The sequence below is a fragment of the Taudactylus pleione genome, unplaced genomic scaffold (genome assembly GCF_031769625.1).
Source record: "Taudactylus pleione unplaced genomic scaffold, aTauple2 ptg000468l, whole genome shotgun sequence".
Classification (NCBI taxonomy): domain Eukaryota; kingdom Metazoa; phylum Chordata; class Amphibia; order Anura; family Myobatrachidae; genus Taudactylus; species Taudactylus pleione.
The window spans coordinates 1,245,710-1,264,802 of NW_028284870.1; positions in this window are offsets into that span (position 1 = coordinate 1,245,710).

Consider the following 19,093-nt stretch of genomic DNA (forward strand, 5'->3'; position numbering starts at 1 on the left):
TACCGCTAGTCAGCGTCTCACATCAAGTCCTGGCTATTACCGCTACTCAGCGTCTCTCATCAAGTGCTGGCTATTACCGCTACTCAGCGTCTCACATCAAGTGCTGTATATTACCGCTACTCAGCGTCTCACATCCAGTGCTGGCTATTACCGCTACTCAGCGTCTCACATCAAGTGCTGGCTATTACCGCTACTCAGCGTTTCACATCAAGTGCTGGCTATTACCGCTACTCAGCGTCTCACATCAAGTGCTGGCTATTACAGCTACTCAGCGTCTAACATCAAGTGCTGGCTATTACCGCTACTCAGCATCTCACATCAAGTGCTGGCTATTACCGCTACTCAGCGTCTCACATCAAGTGCTGGCTATTACCGCTACTCAGCATCTCACATCAAGTGCTGGCTATTACCGCTACTCAGCGTCTCACATCAAGTGCTGGCTATTACCACTACTCAGCGTCTCACATCAAGTGCTGGCTATTACCGCTACTCAACGTCTCACATCAAGTGCTGGCTATTACCGCTACTCAGCGTCTCACATCAAGTGCTGGCTATTACCATTACTCTGCGTCTCACATCAAGTGCCGGCCTTTTACCGCTACCCAGCGTCTCACATCAAGTGCTGGCTATTACCGCTACTCAGCGTCTCACATCAAGTCCTGGCTATAACCGCTACTCAGCGTCTCACATCAAGTGCTGGCTATTACCGTTACTCAGCGTCTCATATCAAGTCCTGGCTATTACTGCTACTCAGCATCTCACATCAAGTGCTGGTTATTACCGCTACTCAGCATCTCACATCAAATGCTGGCTATTACCGCTACTCAGCGTCTCTCATCAAGTGCTGGCTATTACCGCTACTCAGCGTCTCACATCAAGTGCTGGCTATTACCGTTACTCAGCGTCTCACATCAAGTGCCGGCCTTTTACCGCTACTCAGCGTCTCACATCAAGTGCTGGCTATTACCGCTACTCAGCGTCTCACATCAAGTCCTGGCTATTACCGCTACTCAGCGTCTCACATCAAGTGCTGGCTATTACTGCTACTCAGCGTCTCACATCAAGTGCTGGCTATTACCGCTACTCAGCGTCTCACATCAAGTGCTGGCTATTACCACTACTCAACATCTCACATCAAGTCCTGGCTATTACCGCTACTCAGCGTCTCACATCAAGTGCTGTATATTACCGCTACTCAGCGTCTCACATCAAGTCCAGGCTATTACCGATACTCAGCGTCTCACATCAAGTACTGGCTATTACCGCTACTCAGCGTCTCACATCAAGTGCTGTCTATTACCGCTACTCAGCGTCTCACATCTAGTGCTGGCTATTACCGCTACTCAGCGTCACACAACAAGTGCTGGCTATTACCGGTACTCAGCGTCTCACATCAATTGCTGGCTATTACCGCTACTGAGCATCTCACATCAAGTGCTGGCTATTACCGCTACTCAGCGTCTCACATCAAGTGCTGGCTATTACCGCTCCTCAGCGTCTAACATCAAGTGCTGGCTATTACCGCTACTCAGCGTCTCACATCAAGTCCAGGCTATTACCGCTACTCAGCGTCTCACATCAAGTGCTGAATATTACCGCTACTCAGCGTCTCACATCAAGTCCAGGCTATTACCGCTACTCAGCGTCTCACATCAAGTGCTGAATATTACCGCTACTCAGCGTCTCACATCAAGTCCTGGCTATTACCGCTACTCAGCGTCTTACATCAAGTGCTGGCTATTACCGCTACTCAGCGTCTCACATCAAGTGCTGAATATTACCACTACTCAGCGTCTCACATCAAGTGAAGGCTATTACCACTACTCAGCGTCTCACATCAAGTGCTGAATATTACCGCTACTCAGCGTCTCACATCAAGTCCTGGCTATTACCGCTACTCAGCGTCTCACATCAAGTGCTGGCTATTACCACTACTCAGCGTCTCACATCAAGTGCTGTATATTACCGCTACTCAGCGTCTCACATCAAGTGCTGGCTATTACCTCTACTCAGCATCTCACATCAAGTGCTGGCTATTACCGCTACTCAGCGTCTCACATCAAGTGCTGGCTATTACCGCTACTCAGCGTCTCACATCAAGTGCTGGCTATTACCGCTACTCAGCGTCTCACATCAAGTCCAGGCTATTACCGCTACTCAGCGACTCACATCAAGTGCTGGCTATTACCGCTACTCAGCGTCTCACATCAAGTACTGGCTATTACCGCTACTCAGCGTCTAACATCAAGTGCTGGCTATTACCGCTACTCAGCGTCTCACATCAAGTGCTGGCTATTACCGCTACTCAGCGTCTCACATCAAGTGCTGGCTATTACCGCTACTCAGCGTCTCACATCAAGTGCTGGCTATTACCGCTACTCAGCGTCTCACATCAAGTGCTGGCTATTACCGCTACTCAGCGTCTCACATCAAGTGCTGGCTATTACCGCTACTCAGCGTCTCACATCAAGTGCTGTATATTACCGCTACTCAGCGTCTCACATCAAGTGCTGGCTATTACCGCTACTCAGCATCTCACATAAAGTGCTGGCTATTACCGCTACTCAGCGTCTCACATCAAGTGCTGGTTATTACCGCTACTCAGCGTCTAACATCAAGTGCTGGCTATTACCGCTACTCAGCGTCTCACATCAAGTGCTGGCTATTACCGCTACTCAGCGTCTCACATCAAGTGCTGGCTATTACCGCTACTCAGCGTCTCACATCAAGTCCAGGCTATTACCGCTACTCAGCGTCTCACATCAAGTGCTGAATATTACCGCTACTCAGCGTCTCACATCAAGTCCTGGCTATTACCGCTACTCAGCGTCTCTCATCAAGTGCTGGCTATTACCGCTACTCAGCGTCTCACATCAAGTGCTGTATATTACCGCTACTCAGCGTCTCACATCCAGTGCTGGCTATTACCGCTACTCAGCGTCTCACATCAAGTGCTGGCTATTACCGCTACTCAGCGTTTCACATCAAGTGCTGGCTATTACCGCTACTCAGCGTCTCACATCAAGTGCTGGCTATTACAGCTACTCAGCGTCTAACATCAAGTGCTGGCTATTACCGCTACTCAGCATCTCACATCAAGTGCTGGCTATTACCGCTACTCAGCGTCTCACATCAAGTGCTGGCTATTACCGCTACTCAGCATCTCACATCAAGTGCTGGCTATTACCGCTACTCAGCGTCTCACATCAAGTGCTGGCTATTACCACTACTCAGCGTCTCACATCAAGTGCTGGCTATTACCGCTACTCAACGTCTCACATCAAGTGCTGGCTATTACCGCTACTCAGCGTCTCACATCAAGTGCTGGCTATTACCATTACTCTGCGTCTCACATCAAGTGCCGGCCTTTTACCGCTACTCAGCGTCTCACATCAAGTGCTGGCTATTACCGCTACTCAGCGTCTCACATCAAGTCCTGGCTATAACCGCTACTCAGCGTCTCACATCAAGTGCTGGCTATTACCGTTACTCAGCGTCTCATATCAAGTCCTGGCTATTACTGCTACTCAGCATCTCACATCAAGTGCTGGTTATTACCGCTACTCAGCATCTCACATCAAATGCTGGCTATTACCGCTACTCAGCGTCTCTCATCAAGTGCTGGCTATTACCGCTACTCAGCGTCTCACATCAAGTGCTGGCTATTACCGTTACTCAGCGTCTCACATCAAGTGCCGGCCTTTTACCGCTACTCAGCGTCTCACATCAAGTGCTGGCTATTACCGCTACTCAGCGTCTCACATCAAGTCCTGGCTATTACCGCTACTCAGCGTCTCACATCAAGTGCTGGCTATTACTGCTACTCAGCGTCTCACATCAAGTGCTGGCTATTACCGCTACTCAGCGTCTCACATCAAGTGCTGGCTATTACCACTACTCAACATCTCACATCAAGTCCTGGCTATTACCGCTACTCAGCGTCTCACATCAAGTGCTGTATATTACCGCTACTCAGCGTCTCACATCAAGTCCAGGCTATTACCGATACTCAGCGTCTCACATCAAGTACTGGCTATTACCGCTACTCAGCGTCACACATCAAGTGCTGTCTATTACCGCTACTCAGCGTCTCACATCTAGTGCTGGCTATTACCGCTACTCAGCGTCACACAACAAGTGCTGGCTATTACCGGTACTCAGCGTCTCACATCAATTGCTGGCTATTACCACTACTGAGCATCTCACATCAAGTGCTGGCTATTACCGCTACTCAGCGTCTCACATCAAGTGCTGGCTATTACCGCTCCTCAGCGTCTAACATCAAGTGCTGGCTATTACCGCTACTCAGCGTCTCACATCAAGTGCTGGCTATTACCGCTACTCAGCATCTCACATCAAGTGCTGGCTATTACCGCTACTCAGCGTCTCACATCAAGTGCTGGCTATTACCGCTACTCAGCGTCTCACATCAAGTGCTGGCTATTACCGCTACTCAGCGTCTCACATCAAGTGCTGGCTATTACCGCTACTCAGCGTCTCACATCAAGTGCTGTCTATTACCGCTACTCAGCGTCTCACATCAAGTCCTGGCTATTACCGCTACTCAGCGTCTCACATCAAGTGCTGGCTATTACCGCTACTCAGCGTCTAACATCAAGTGCTGTATATTACCGCTACTCAGCGTCTCACATCAAGTGCTGGCGATGACCACTTCTCAGCTTCTCACATCAAGTGCTGGCTATTACTGCTACTCAGCGTCTCACCTCAACTGCTGGCTATTACCGCTACTCAGAGTCTCACATCAAGTGCTGGCTATTACCGCTACTCAGCATCTCACATCAAGTGCTGGCTATTACCGCTTCTCAGCGTCTCACATCAAGTGCTGGCTATTACCGCTACTCAGCGTCTCACATCAAGTGCTGGCTATTACCGCTACTCAGTGTCTCACATCAAGTGCTGGCTATTACCGCTACTCAGCGTCTCACATCAAGTGCTGGCTATTACCGCTACTCAGCATCTCACATCAAGTGCTGGCTATTACCGCTACTCAGCATCTCACATCAAGTGCTGGCTATTACCGCTACTCAGCGTCTCACATCAAGTGCCTGCCTTTTACCGCTACTCAGCGTCTCACATCAAGTGCAGGCTATTACCGCTACTCAGCATCTCACATCAAGTTCTGGCTATTACTGCTTCTCAGTGTCTCACATCAAGTGCTGGCTATTACCGTTACTCAGCGTCTCACATCAAGTGCTGGCTATTACCGCTACTCAGCGTCTCACATCAAGTGCTGGCTATTACCGCTACTCAGCGTCTCACATCAAGTTCTGGCTATTACCGCTACTCAGCATCTCACATCAAGTGCTGTATATTACCGCTACTCAGCATCTCACATCAAGTGCTGGCTATTACCGCTACTCAGCGTCTCACATCAAGTGCTGGCTATTACCGCTTCTCAGCGTCTCACATCAAGTGATGTCTATTACCGCTACTCAGCGTCTCACATCAAGTGCCTGCCTTTTACCGCTACTCAGCGTCTCATATCAAGTGCTGGCTATTACCGCTACTCAGCATCTCACATCAAGTTCTGGCTATTACCGCTACTCAGCGTCTCATATCAAGTGCTGGCTATTACTGCTACTCAGCGTCTCACATCAAGTGCCTGCCTTTTACCGCTACTCAGCGTCTCACATCAAGTGCTGGCTATTACCGCTACTCAGCGTCTCACATCAAGTGCTGGCTATTACCGCTACTCAGCGTCTCACATCAAGTGCTGGCTATTACCGCTACTCAGCGTCTCACATCAAGTGCTGGCTATTACCGCTACTCAGCGTCTCACATCAAGTGCTGGCTATTACCGCTACTCAGCGTCTCACATCAAGTGCTGGCTATTACCGCTACTCAGCGTCTCACATCAAGTCCAGGCTATTACCGCTACTCAGCATCTCACATCAAGTGCTGGCTATTACCGCTACTCAGCGTCTCACATCAAGTGCTGGCTATTACCGCTACTCAGCGTCTAACATCAAGTGCTGGCTATTACCGCTACTCAGCGTCTCACATCAAGTGCTGGCTATTACCGCTACTCAGCGTCTCACATCAAGTGCTGGCTATTACCGCTACTCAGCGTCTCACATCAAGTGCTGGCTATTACCGCTACTCAGCGTCTCACATCAAGTGCTGGCTATTACCGCTACTCAGCGTCTCACATCAAGTGCTGGCTATTACCGCTACTCAGCGTCTCACATCAAGTGCTGTATATTACCGCTACTCAGCGTCTCACATCAAGTGCTGGCTATTACCGCTACTCAGCGTCTCACATCAAGTGCTGGCTATTACCGCTACTCAGCGTCTCACATCAAGTGCTGGTTATTACCGCTACTCAGCGTCTAACATCAAGTGCTGGCTATTACCGCTACTCAGCGTCTCACATCAAGTGCTGGCTATTACTGCTACTCAGCGTCTCACATCAAGTGCCTGCCTTTTACCGCTACTCAGCGTCTCACATCAAGTGCTGGCTATTACCGCTACTCAGCGTCTCACATCAAGTGCTGGCTATTACCGCTACTCAGCGTCTCACATCAAGTGCTGGCTATTACCGCTACTCAGCGTCTCACATCAAGTGCTGGCTATTACCGCTACTCAGCGTCTCACATCAAGTGCTGGCTATTACCGCTACTCAGCGTCTCACATCAAGTGCTGGCTATTACCGCTACTCAGCGTCTCACATCAAGTCCAGGCTATTACCGCTACTCAGCATCTCACATCAAGTGCTGGCTATTACCGCTACTCAGCGTCTCACATCAAGTGCTGGCTATTACCGCTACTCAGCGTCTAACATCAAGTGCTGGCTATTACCGCTACTCAGCGTCTCACATCAAGTGCTGGCTATTACCGCTACTCAGCGTCTCACATCAAGTGCTGGCTATTACCGCTACTCAGCGTCTCACATCAAGTGCTGGCTATTACCGCTACTCAGCGTCTCACATCAAGTGCTGGCTATTACCGCTACTCAGCGTCTCACATCAAGTGCTGGCTATTACCGCTACTCAGCGTCTCACATCAAGTGCTGGTTATTACCGCTACTCAGCGTCTAACATCAAGTGCTGGCTATTACCGCTACTCAGCGTCTCACATCAAGTGCTGGCTATTACCGCTACTCAGCGTCTCACATCAAGTGCTGGCTATTACCGCTACTCAGCGTCTCACATCAAGTCCAGGCTATTACCGCTACTCAGCGTCTCACATCAAGTGCTGAATATTACCGCTACTCAGCGTCTCACATCAAGTCCTGGCTATTACCGCTACTCAGCGTCTCACATCAAGTGCTGTATATTACCACTACTCAGCGTCTCACATCAAGTGCTGGCTATTACCGCTACTCAGCGTCTCACATCAAGTGCTGGCTATTACCGCTACTCAGCGTTTCACATCAAGTGCTGGCTATTACCGCTACTCAGCGTCTCACATCAAGTGCTGGCTATTACCGCTACTCAGCGTCTAACATCAAGTGCTGGCTATTACCGCTACTCAGCGTCTCACATCAAGTGCTGGCTATTACCGCTACTCAGCGTCTCACATCAAGTGCTGGCTATTACCGCTACTCAGCATCTCACATCAAGTGCTGGCTATTACCGCTACTCAGCGTCTCACATCAAGTGCTGGCTATTACCACTACTCAGCGTCTCACATCAAGTGCTGGCTATTACCGCTACTCAACGTCTCAAATCAAGTGCTGGCTATTACCGCTACTCAGCGTCTCACATCAAGTGCTGGCTATTACCATTACTCAGCGTCTCACATCAAGTGCCGGCCTTTTACCGCTACTCAGCGTCTCACATCAAGTGCTGGCTATTACCGCTACTCAGCGTCTCACATCAAGTGCTGGCTATTACCGTTACTCAGCGTCTCATATCAAGTCCTGGCTATTACCGCTACTCAGCGTCTCACATCAAGTGCTGGTTATTACCGCTACTCAGCATCTCACATCAAATGCTGGCTATTACCGCTACTCAGCGTCTCACATCAAGTGCTGGCTATTACCGCTACTCAGCGTCTCACATCAAGTGCTGGCTATTACCGTTACTCAGCGTCTCACATCAAGTGCCGGCCTTTTACCACTACTCAGCGTCTCACATCAAGTGCTGGCTATTACCGCTACTCAGCGTCTCACATCAAGTCCTGGCTATTACCGCTACTCAGCGTCTCACATCAAGTGCTGGCTATTACCGCTACTCAGCGTCTCACATCAAGTGCTGGCTATTACCGCTACTCAGCATCTCACATCAATTGCTGGCTATTACCACTACTCAACGTCTCACATCAAGTCCTGGCTATTACCGCTACTCAGCGTCTCACATCAAGTGCTGTATATTACCGCTACTCAGCGTCTCACATCAAGTCCAGGCTATTAACGATACTCAGCGTCTCACATCAAGTGCTGGCTATTACCGCTACACAGCGTCTCACATCAAGTGCTGTCTATTACCGCTACTCAGCGTCTCACATCTAGTGCTGGCTATTACCGCTACTCAGCGTCACACAACAAGTGCTGGCTATTACCGCTACTCAGCGTCTCACATCAATTGCTGGCTATTACCGCTACTGAGCGTCTCACATCAAGTGCTGGCTATTACCGCTACTCAGCGTCTCACATCAAGTGCTGGCTATTACCGCTCCTCAGCGTCTCACATCAAGTGCTGGCTATTACCGCTACTCAGCGTCTCACATCACGTGCTGGCTATTACCGCTACTCAGCGTCTCACATCAAGTGCTGGCTATTACCGCTACTCAGCGTCTCACATCAAGTGCTGGCTATTACCGCTACTCAGCGTCTCACATCAAGTGCTGGCTATTACCGCTACTCAGCGTCTCACATCAAGTGCTGGCTATTACCGCTACTCAGCGTCTCACATCAAGTGCTGTCTATTACCGCTACTCAGCGTCTCACATCAAGTCCTGGCTATTACCGCTACTCAGCGTCTCACATCAAGTGCTGGCTATTACCGCTACTCAGCGTCTCACATCAAGTGCTGGCTATTACCGCTACTCAGCGTCTCACATCAAGTGCTGGCGATGACCACTTCTCAGCATCTCACATCAAGTGCTGGCTATTACTGCTACTCAGCGTCTCACCTCAACTGCTGGCTATTACCGCTACTCAGCGTCTCACATCAAGTGCTGGCTATTACCGCTACTCAGCGTCTCACATCAAGTGCTGGCTATTACCGCTACTCAGCGTCTCACATCAAGTGCTGTCTATTACCGCTACTCAGCATCTCACATCAAGTGCTGGCTATTACCGCTACTCAGCGTCTCACATCAAGTGCTGGCTATTACCGCTACTCAGCGTCTCACATCAAGTGCTGGCTATTACCGCTACTCAGCGTCTCACATCAAGTGCTGGCTATTACCGCTACTCAGCATCTCACATCAAGTGCTGGCTATTACCGCTACTCAGCGTCTCACATCAAGTGCTGGCTATTACCGCTACTCAGCGTCTCACATCAAGTGCCTGCCTTTTACCGCTACTCAGCGTCTCACATCAAGTGCAGGCTATTACCGCTACTCAGCATCTCACATCAAGTTCTGGCTATTACTGCTTCTCAGTGTCTCACATCAAGTGCTGGCTATTACCGTTACTCAGCGTCTCACATCAAGTGCTGGCTATTACCGCTACTCAGCGTCTCACATCAAGTGCTGGCTATTACCGCTACTCAGCGTCTCACATCAAGTTCTGGCTATTACCGCTACTCAGCGTCTCAAATCAAGTGCTGTATATTACCGCTACTCAGCATCTCACATCAAGTGCTGGCTATTACCGCTACTCAGCGTCTCACATCAAGTGCTGGCTATTACCGCTTCTCAGCGTCTCACATCAAGTGATGTCTATTACCGCTACTCAGCGTCTCACATCAAGTGCCTGCCTTTTACCGCTACTCAGCGTCTCACATCAAGTGCTGGCTATTACCGCTACTCAGCATCTCACATCAAGTTCTGGCTATTACCGCTACTCAGCGTCTCATATCAAGTGCTGGCTATTACTGCTACTCAGCGTCTCACATCAAGTGCCTGCCTTTTACCGCTACTCAGCGTCTCACATCAAGTGCTGGCTATTACCGCTACTCAGCGTCTCACATCAAGTGCTGGCTATTACCGCTACTCAGCGTCTCACATCAAGTGCTGGCTATTACCGCTACTCAGCGTCTCACATCAAGTGCTGGCTATTACCGCTACTCAGCGTCTCACATCAAGTGCTGGCTATTACCGCTACTCAGCGTCTCACATCAAGTGCTGGCTATTACCGCTACTCAGCGTCTCACATCAAGTGCTGGCTATTACCGCTACTCAGCGTCTCACATCAAGTGCTGGCTATTACCGCTACTCAGCGTCTCACATCAAGTGCCTGCCTTTTACCGCTACTCAGCGTCTCACATCAAGTGCTGAATATTACCGCTACTCAGCGTCTCACATCAAGTGCTGGCTATTACCGCTACTCAGCGTCTAACATCAAGTGCTGTATATTACCGCTACTCAGCGTCTCACATCAAGTGCTGGCGATGACCACTTCTCAGCGTCTCACATCAAGTGCTGGCTATTACTGCTACTCAGCGTCTCACCTCAACTGCTGGCTATTACCGCTACTCAGCGTCTCACATCAAGTGCTGGCTATTACCGCTACTCAGCGTCTCACATCAAGTGCTGGCTATTACCGCTACTCAGCGTCTCACATCAAGTGCTGGCTATTACCGCTACTCAGCATCTCACATCAAGTGCTGGCTATTACCGCTACTCAGTGTCTCACATCAAGTGCTGGCTATTACCGCTACTCAGCATCTCACATCAAGTGCTGGCTATTACCGCTACTCAGCGTCTCACATCAAGTGCTGGCTATTACCGCTACTCAGCATCTCACATCAAGTGCTGGCTATTACCGCTACTCAGCGTCTCACATCAAGTGCTGGCTATTACCGCTACTCAGCGTCTCACATCAAGTGCCTGCCTTTTACCGCTACTCAGCGTCTCACATCAAGTGCAGGCTATTACCGCTACTCAGCATCTCACATCAAGTTCTGGCTATTACTGCTTCTCAGTGTCTCACATCAAGTGCTGGCTATTACCGTTACTCAGCGTCTCACATCAAGTGCTGGCTATTACCGCTACTCAGCGTCTCACATCAAGTGCTGGCTATTACCGCTACTCAGCATCTCACATCAAGTTCTGGCTATTACCGCTACTCAGCATCTCACATCAAGTGCTGTATATTACCGCTACTCAGCATCTCACATCAAGTGCTGGCTATTACCGCTACTCAGCGTCTCACATCAAGTGCTGACTATTACCGCTTCTCAGCGTCTCACATCAAGTGATGTCTATTACCGCTACTCAGCGTCTCACATCAAGTGCCTGCCTTTTACCGCTACTCAGCGTCTCATATCAAGTGCTGGCTATTACCGCTACTCAGCATCTCACATCAAGTTCTGGCTATTACCGCTACTCAGCGTCTCATATCAAGTGCTGGCTATTACCGCTACTCAGCGTCTCACATCAAGTGCCTGCCTTTTACCGCTACTCAGCGTCTCACATCAAGTGCTGGCTATTACCGCTACTCAGCGTCTCACATCAAGTGCTGGCTATTACCGCTACTCAGCGTCTCACATCAAGTGCTGGCTATTACCGCTACTCAGCGTCTCACATCAAGTGCTGGCTATTACCGCTACTCAGCGTCTCACATCAAGTGCTGGCTATTACCGCTACTCAGCGTCTCACATCAATTGCTGGCTATTACCGCTACTCAGCGTCTCACATCAAGTCCAGGCTATTACCGCTACTCAGCATCTCACATCAAGTGCTTTCTATTACCGCTACTCAGCGTCTCACATCAAGTGCTGGCTATTACCGCTACTCAGCGTCTCACATCAAGTGCTGGCTATTACCGCTACTCAGCGTCTCACATCAAGTGCTGGCTATTACCGCTACTCAGCGTCTCACATCAAGTGCTGGCTATTACCGCTACTCAGCGTCTCACATCAAGTGCTGGCTATTACCGCTACTCAGCGTCTCACATCAAGTGCTGGCTATTACCGCTACTCAGCGTCTCACATCAAGTGCTGGCTATTACCGCTACTCAGCGTCTCACATCAAGTGCTGTATATTACCGCTACTCAGCGTCTCACATCAAGTGCTGGCTATTACCGCTACTCAGCGTCTCACATCAAGTGCTGGCTATTACCGCTACTCAGCGTCTCACATCAAGTGCTGGTTATTACCGCTACTCAGCGTCTAACATCAAGTGCTGGCTATTAAAGCTACTCAGCGTCTCACATCAAGTGCTGGCTATTACCGCTACTCAGCGTCTCACATCAAGTGCTGGCTATTACCGCTACTCAGCGTCTCACATCAAGTCCAGGCTATTACCGCTACTCAGCGTCTCACATCAAGTGCTGAATATTACCGCTACTCAGCGTCTCACATCAAGTCCTGGCTATTACCGCTACTCAGCGTCTCACATCAAGTGCTGTATATTACCGCTACTCAGCGTCTCACATCAAGTGCTGGCTATTACCGCTACTCAGCGTCTCACATCAAGTGCTGGCTATTACCGCTACTCAGCGTTTCACATCAAGTGCTGGCTATTACCGCTACGCAGCGTCTCACATCAAGTGCTGGCTATTACCGCTACTCAGCGTCTAACATCAAGTGCTGGCTATTACCGCTACTCAGCGTCTCACATCAAGTGCTGGCTATTACCGCTACTCAGCGTCTCACATCAAGTGCTGGCTATTACCGCTACTCAGCATCTCACATCAAGTGCTGGCTATTACCGCTACTCAGCGTCTCACATCAAGTGCTGGCTATTACCACTACTCAGCGTCTCACATCAAGTGCTGGCTATTACCGCTACACAGCGTCTCACATCAAGTGCTGTCTATTACCGCTACTCAGCGTCTCACATCTAGTGCTGGCTATTACCGCTACTCAGCGTCACACAACAAGTGCTGGCTATTACCGCTATTCAGCGTCTCACATCAATTGCTGGCTATTACCGCTACTGAGCGTCTCACATCAAGTGCTGGCTATTACCGCTACTCAGCGTCTCACATCAAGTGCTGGCTATTACCGCTCCTCAGCGTCTCACATCAAGTGCTGGCTATTACCGCTACTCAGCGTCTCACATCAAGTGCTGGCTATTACCGCTACTCAGCGTCTCACATCAAGTGCTGGCTATTACCGCTACTCAGCGTCTCACATCAAGTGCTGGCTATTACCGCTACTCAGCGTCTCACATCAAGTGCTGGCTATTACAGCTACTCAGCGTCTCACATCAAGTGCTGGCTATTACCGCTACTCAGCGTCTCACATCAAGTGCTGTCTATTACCGCTACTCAGCGTCTCACATCAAGTCCTGGCTATTACCGCTACTCAGCGTCTCACATCAAGTGCTGGCTATTACCGCTACTCAGCTTCTAACATCAAGTGCTGTATATTACCGCTACTCAGCGTCTCACATCAAGTGCTGGCGATGACCACTTCTCAGCGTCTCACATCAAGTGCTGGCTATTACTGCTACTCAGCGTCTCACCTCAACTGCTGGCTATTACCGCTACTCAGCGTCTCACATCAAGTGCTGGCTATTACCGCTACTCAGCGTCTCACATCAAGTGCTGGCTATTACCGCTACTCAGCGTCTCACATCAAGTGCAGGCTATTACCGCTACTCAGCATCTCACATCAAGTGCTGGCTATTACCGCTACTCAGCGTCTCACATCAAGTGCTGGCTATTACCGCTACTCAGCATCTCACATCAAGTGCTGGCTATTACCGCTACTCAGCGTCTCACATCAAGTGCTGGCTATTACCGCTACTCAGCATCTCACATCAAGTGCTGGCTATTACCGCTACTCAGCGTCTCACATCAAGTGCTGGCTATTACCGCTACTCAGCGTCTCACATCAAGTGCCTGCCTTTTACCGCTACTCAGCGTCTCACATCAAGTGCAGGCTATTACCGCTACTCAGCATCTCACATCAAGTTCTGGCTATTACTGCTTCTCAGTGTCTCACATCAAGTGCTGGCTATTACCGTTACTCAGCGTCTCACATCAAGTGCTGGCTATTACCGCTACTCAGCGTCTCACATCAAGTGCTGGCTATTACCGCTACTCAGCGTCTCACATCAAGTTCTGGCTATTACCGCTACTCAGCGTCTCACATCAAGTGCTGTATATTACCGCTACTCAGCATCTCACATCAAGTGCTGGCTATTACCGCTACTCAGCATCTCACATCAAGTGCTGGCTATTACCGCTTCTCAGCGTCTCACATCAAGTGATGTCTATTACCGCTACTCAGCGTCTCACATCAAGTGCCTGCCTTTTACCGCTACTCAGCGTCTCACATCAAGTGCTGGCTATTACCGCTACTCAGCATCTCACATCAAGTTCTGGCTATTACCGCTACTCAGCGTCTCATATCAAGTGCTGGCTATTACTGCTACTCAGCGTCTCACATCAAGTGCCTGCCTTTTACCGCTACTCAGCGTCTCACATCAAGTGCTGGCTATTACCGCTACTCAGCGTCTCACATCAAGTGCTGGCTATTACCGCTACTCAGCGTCTCACATCAAGTGCTGGCTATTACCGCTACTCAGCATCTCACATCAAGTGCTGGCTATTACCGCTACTCAGCGTCTCACATCAAGTGCTGGCTATTACCGCTACTCAGCGTCTCACATCAAGTGCTGGCTATTACCGCTACTCAGCGTCTCACATCAAGTGCTGGCTATTACCGCTACTCAGCGTCTCACATCAAGTGCTGGCTATTACCGCTACTCAGCGTCTCACATCAAGTGCTGGCTATTACCGCTACTCAGCGTCTCACATCAAGTGCTGGCTATTACCGCTACTCAGCGTCTCACATCAAGTGCTGGCTATTACCGCTACTCAGCGTCTCACATCAAGTGCTGGCTATTACCGCTACTCAGCGTCTCACATCAAGTGCTGGCTATTACCGCTACTCAGCGTCTCACATCAAGTGCTGGCTATTACCGCTACTCAGCGTCTCACATCAAGTGCTGGCTATTACCGCTACTCAGCGTCTCACCTCAACTGCTGGCTGTTACCGCTACTCAGCGTCTCACATCAAGTGCTGGCTATTACCGCTACTCAGCGTCTCACATCAAGTGCTGGCTATTACCGCTACTCAGCGTCTCACATCAAGTGCAGGCTATTACCGCTACTCAGCGTCTCACATCAAGTGCTGGCTATTACCGATACTCAGCGTCTCACATCAAGTGCTGGCTATTACCGCTACTCAGCGTCTCACATCAAGTGCTGGCTATTACCGCTACTCAGCGTCTCACATCAAGTGCTGGCTATTACCGCTACTCAGCATCTCACATCAAGTGCTGGCTATTACCGCTACTCAGCGTCTCACATCAAGTGCTGGCTATTACCGCTACTCAGCGTCTCACATCAAGTGCTGGCTATTACCGCTACTCAGCGTCTCACATCAAGTGCTGGCTATTACTGCTACTCAGCGTCTCACATCAAGTGCTGGCTATTACCGCTACTCTGCGTCTCACATCAACTGCTGACTATTACCGCTACTCAGTGTCCCACATCAAGTGCTGGCTATTACCGTTACTCAGCGTCTCACATCAAGTGCCGGCCTTTTACCGCTACTCTGCATCTCACATCAAGTGCTGTCTATTACCACTACTCAGCGTCTCACATCAAGTCCTGGCTATTACCGCTACTCAGCGTCTCACATCAATTGCTGGCTATTACCGCTACTCAACGTCTCACATCAAGTGCTGGCTATTACCGCTACTCAGCGTCTCACATCAAGTGCAGGCTATTACCGCTACTCAGCGTCTCACATCAAATGCTGGCTATTACCGCTACTCAGCGTCTCACATCAAGTGCTGGCTATTACCGCTACTCAGCGTCTCACATCAAGTGCTGGCTATTACCGCTACTCAGCGTCTCACATCAAGTGCTGGCTATTACCGCTACTCAGCGTCTCACATCAAGTGCTGGCTATTACCGCTACTCAGCGTCTCACATCAAGTGCTGGCTATTACCGCTACTCAGCGTCTCACATCAAGTGCTGGCTATTACCGCTACTCAGCGTCTCACATCAAGTGCTGGCTATTACCGCTACTCAGCGTCTCACATCAAGTGCAGGCTTTTACCGCTACTCAGCATCTCACATCAAGTGCTGGCTATTACCGCTACTCAGCGTCTCACATCAAGTGCCGGTTATTACCATTACTCAGCGTCTCACATCAAGTGCCGGCCTTTTACCGCTACTCAGCGTCTCACATCAAGTGCCGGCCTTTTACCGCTACTCAGCGTCTCACATCAAGTCCTGGCTATTACCACTAGTCAGCGTCTCACATCAAGTGCTGGCTATTACCGCTACTCAGCGTCTCACCTCAAGTGCTGCCTATTACCGCTACTCAGCATCTCACATCAAGTGCTGGCTATTACCGCTACTCAGCGTCTCACATCAAGTGCAGGCTATTACCGCTACTCAGCATCTCACATCAAGTGCTGGCTATTACCGCTACTCAGCGTCTCACATCAAGTGCTGGCTATTACCGCTACTCAGCATCTCACATCAAGTGCTGGCTATTACCGCTACTCAGCGTCTCACATCAAGTGCTGGCTATTACCGCTACTCAGCATCTCACATCAAGTGCTGGCTATTACCGCTACTCAGCGTCTCACATCAAGTGCTGGCTATTACCGCTACTCAGCGTCTCACATCAAGTGCCTGCCTTTTACCGCTACTCAGCGTCTCACATCAAGTGCAGGCTATTACCGCTACTCAGCATCTCACATCAAGTTCTGGCTATTACTGCTTCTCAGTGTCTCACATCAAGTGCTGGCTATTACCGTTACTCAGCGTCTCACATCAAGTGCTGGCTATTACCGCTACTCAGCGTCTCACATCAAGTGCTGGCTATTACCGCTACTCAGCGTCTCACATCAAGTTCTGGCTATTACCGCTACTCAGCGTCTCACATCAAGTGCTGTATATTACCGCTACTCAGCATCTCACATCAAGTGCTGGCTATTACCGCTACTCAGCATCTCACATCAAGTGCTGGCTATTACCGCTTCTCAGCGTCTCACATCAAGTGATGTCTATTACCGCTACTCAGCGTCTCACATCAAGTGCCTGCCTTTTACCGCTACTCAGCGTCTCACATCAAGTGCTGGCTATTACCGCTACTCAGCATCTCACATCAAGTTCTGGCTATTACCGCTACTCAGCGTCTCATATCAAGTGCTGGCTATTACTGCTACTCAGCGTCTCACATCAAGTGCCTGCCTTTTACCGCTACTCAGCGTCTCACATCAAGTGCTGGCTATTACCGCTACTCAGCGTCTCACATCAAGTGCTGGCTATTACCGCTACTCAGCGTCTCACATCAAGTGCTGGCTATTACCGCTACTCAGCATCTCACATCAAGTGCTGGCTATTACCGCTACTCAGCGTCTCACATCAAGTGCTGGCTATTACCGCTACTCAGCGTCTCACATCAAGTGCTGGCTATTACCGCTACTCAGCGTCTCACATCAAGTGCTGGCTATTACCGCTACTCAGCGTCTCACATCAAGTGCTGGCTATTACCGCTACTCAGCGTCTCACATCAAGTGCTGGCTATTACCGCTACTCAGCGTCTCACATCAAGTGCTGGCTATTACCGCTACTCAGCGTCTCACATCAAGTGCTGGCTATTACCGCTACTCAGCGTCTCACATCAAGTGCTGGCTATTACCGCTACTCAGCGTCTCACATCAAGTGCTGGCTATTACCGCTACTCAGCGTCTCACATCAAGTGCTGGCTATTACCGCTACTCAGCGTCTCACATCAAGTGCTGGCTATTACCGCTACTCAGCGTCTCACCTCAACTGCTGGCTGTTACCGCTACTCAGCGTCTCACATCAAGTGCTGGCTATTACCGCTACTCAGCGTCTCACATCAAGTGCTGGCTATTACCGCTACTCAGCGTCTCACATCAAGTGCAGGCTATTACCGCTACTCAGCGTCTCACATCAAGTGCTGGCTATTACCGATACTCAGCGTCTCACATCAAGTGCTGGCTATTACCGCTACTCAGCGTCTCACATCAAGTGCTGGCTATTACCGCTACTCAGCGTCTCACATCAAGTGCTGGCTATTACCGCTACTCAGCATCTCACATCAAGTGCTGGCTATTACCGCTACTCAGCGTCTCACATCAAGTGCTGGCTATTACCGCTACTCAGCGTCTCACATCAAGTGCTGGCTATTACCGCTACTCAGCGTCTCACATCAAGTGCTGGCTATTACTGCTACTCAGCGTCTCACATCAAGTGCTGGCTATTACCGCTACTCTGCGTCTCACATCAACTGCTGACTATTACCGCTACTCAGTGTCCCACATCAAGTGCTGGCTATTACCGTTACTCAGCGTCTCACATCAAGTGCCGGCCTTTTACCGCTACTCTGCATCTCACATCAAGTGCTGTCTATTACCACTACTCAGCGTCTCACATCAAGTCCTGGCTATTACCGCTACTCAGCGTCTCACATCAATTGCTGGCTATTACCGCTACTCAACGTCTCACATCAAGTGCTGGCTATTACCGCTACTCAGCGTCTCACATCAAGTGCAGGCTATTACCGCTACTCAGCGTCTCACATCAAATGCTGGCTATTACCGCTACTCAGCGTCTCACATCAAGTGCTGGCTATTACCGCTACTCAGCGTCTCACATCAAGTGCTGGCTATTACCGCTACTCAGCGTCTCACATCAAGTGCTGGCTATTACCGCTACTCAGCGTCTCACATCAAGTGCTGGCTATTACCGCTACTCAGCGTCTCACATCAAGTGCTGGCTATTACCGCTACTCAGCGTCTCACATCAAGTGCTGGCTATTACCGCTACTCAGCGTCTCACATCAAGTGCTGGCTATTACCGCTACTCAGCGTCTCACATCAAGTGCAGGCTTTTACCGCTACTCAGCATCTCACATCAAGTGCTGGCTATTACCGCTACTCAGCGTCTCACATCAAGTGCCGGTTATTACCATTACTCAGCGTCTCACATCAAGTGCCGGCCTTTTACCGCTACT